The following is a 2314-nucleotide window of genomic DNA, read 5'->3' as shown; positions in this document are numbered from 1 at the left end:
CAATTTATGGCAAAACTCAGTTGTCAGTTACACTCGGTGTAATTTATTAGCGATACGTGCTTTGTTTAATTTCGTAGTATTGTTTCACTATTTCTATATATAATGCAGATTAAACTTCACCTTTGGCAAAGTTATTACCTCTTTATTTACCGGTTTACTGCCAACGGTTCAATTGACTTTTATCTTTCGCATTCTAAAAGCATCTTCAGCTCTAGAAAAAGGATAAAAAAAACCTTTTAGCACATCCCACGACAGGTTTCACTGATGTTCAAATCCTTATGAGGTCTCCATCTTGTAGACGTTTGTTTTGTGACACTGTATGCGAATAGTTATAACTTATATTGATATTAATAGATATTAATTAATTAAAAAGTACCAACGCCTTTATTCACAGAAAAACGTACACAATTTGCACGAATTTCTATACTATAGCTGAATCAACTGCTACACACGCATAAGTACATTTTTGCAAAATGATTCAATTCTATCAAGTACAATCCAAACAGCAAGAGTTACTGTAACTAAAAGTGCTGAAATGTTAAAAGTATTTTAAGTGCTATGCAGGGAGAATGGGGGAATAGCGGTCACCTAAGCCTTAATTAGAATTGTGGCAAAGCGGTTGACCATTTATCGAAGATCCTTGTTTTATAAGATGGTTAATATGGCTACTATACATTGACAAATTCTGATAACAGCAATATTTAATACCATGAAGAAAATTTAGATAAATTGATGACACGTCATTGACCGGAATCACCCCACTATGCGGGTAATTACGGTCAGCATTATCCCAATGCTTTTTAAATGGACATATCTTATTTCGAACATATTTTATTAAATAATCGTAAATAATAACAGTAAGTACGTTAAATAAATCAGTACATTGTTCTTGAAACACAACAAAATAAAAAAAATTTCCAAAACTAACAACACTTAATTTTAAAAATGGGAAAAAAGTGAAATTGTTTCAAAATCTATATTTTAATGCAAATGTCGCATATGTAGTTCTCTGGGCTGTCAAATCCACTGCACAATTCATGGGCCCAACTGCCACACTGTGTGCAGCGGTACCACAACTCCCCTTCTCGTCCAAACTCTTCGCATATAATGCAGATATAAATAGAATAGCATTCTGCAATTGAGTCGCACTCCAGGCGCCTTTCTTCCCCTGTGCTTTGTAATTTCTAGGCATCTGCAACAAAAACTAATTCCTAAGCCGTTTTCTTCATTGCGAAATAGGTGGGGTAATTCCGGTCATGACTGGTATTCCCCCAGCACTTCTGACCGGTATTGCCCAATCACACACTATCGTAGAAACGTAAACATTAAAAATGCTAGACCAGCAATCGACACTTTCCAAAATAAGAATAAGAAAGAACACGTGTTCCTTGACATATTGCTATCCATAGTATTACAATACATAAGAAATTTGGTTACTTACCTCGCTATAAAATTAACCGATTTTTATACTTCCTGTAACGTTAAACGTATCTTAGTCACTGCTGTGATCATACTGGGCCGTTGAAAGCGAAACCTCGTTAAATTAACTTACGGCGACATACAATAGGTGGCAGACCTGTTCTATGTTGGCTTGGTTTGACAGGTAACTGTATTCTCTGGTGACCGGAATTACCCATCTGACTGGGATTCCCCCACATTCCCCCCACTGAATATATTTGAGTTCCCTTTGTCTGGTGTTTATGTGACCAAAAACTAGGTGAAGTTACAAATGTACACATTTATTCCATGTGAATTTTATTCGGGGACGCACACCACAAAAAAAACCTATGGGAACTAAACGTAAAGCTCATTTTGTGAATCATTTACACGCACTATAGTTGGTGGCTCTAGAAACTTGTCAAGAATTATTTGTCAAAAACTAATACGGATCCAATATATTATACAGTAAGACAGTATGCCCTAACCTGAATGTTGTTCACGTGAAATCTGTACGGCTAAACTATGCCTTTAAATGACAACAACGTATATAGAAAGTACAAATCTGTACGTCATGTACTTGGGTCCGAAATAAGTGCGTATATAATTCAAGAAGTAGTCAGTTTGGCGTAATGGTTTAAGACTCGGACTCTCACAGTTTGTGAGTTTGAATCCGTCCACTTGCTAGTTTTTAGTGGTACAGAACATGACTACCATCCTTCGGAGGGCATGTAAAGCTGGCGGTCCCGGAAGTCGTACCAGGACTGTCGTTAGGTTACACAGACGGCTATTGATGCGACCTGAAAACGTCTGTACTTAGGGAGTACTACCCATACGATAATATAACCATCAATGTCTGCAATATGATAGTTGGCAG

General features: G+C 36.9%; 1 long non-coding RNA gene across 1 annotated transcript; it reads right to left on the bottom strand.

Moving 5' to 3' along the window:
* Positions 1-815: 815 nt before the first annotated feature.
* On the bottom strand, positions 816-1579 carry LOC116181212. Its single transcript, XR_004147215.1, has 2 exons — positions 1442-1579; positions 816-1192 (listed from the first exon to the last, which is right to left on the bottom strand). It is a non-coding gene; the product is annotated as an uncharacterized LOC116181212 (long non-coding RNA).
* Positions 1580-2314: the final 735 nt, after the last annotated feature.

The sequence above is a fragment of the Photinus pyralis genome, unplaced genomic scaffold (genome assembly GCF_008802855.1).
Source record: "Photinus pyralis isolate 1611_PpyrPB1 unplaced genomic scaffold, Ppyr1.3 Ppyr1.4_LG9, whole genome shotgun sequence".
NCBI lineage: Eukaryota > Metazoa > Arthropoda > Insecta > Coleoptera > Lampyridae > Photinus > Photinus pyralis.
This window is presented reverse-complemented; position numbering and strand designations above follow the sequence as displayed.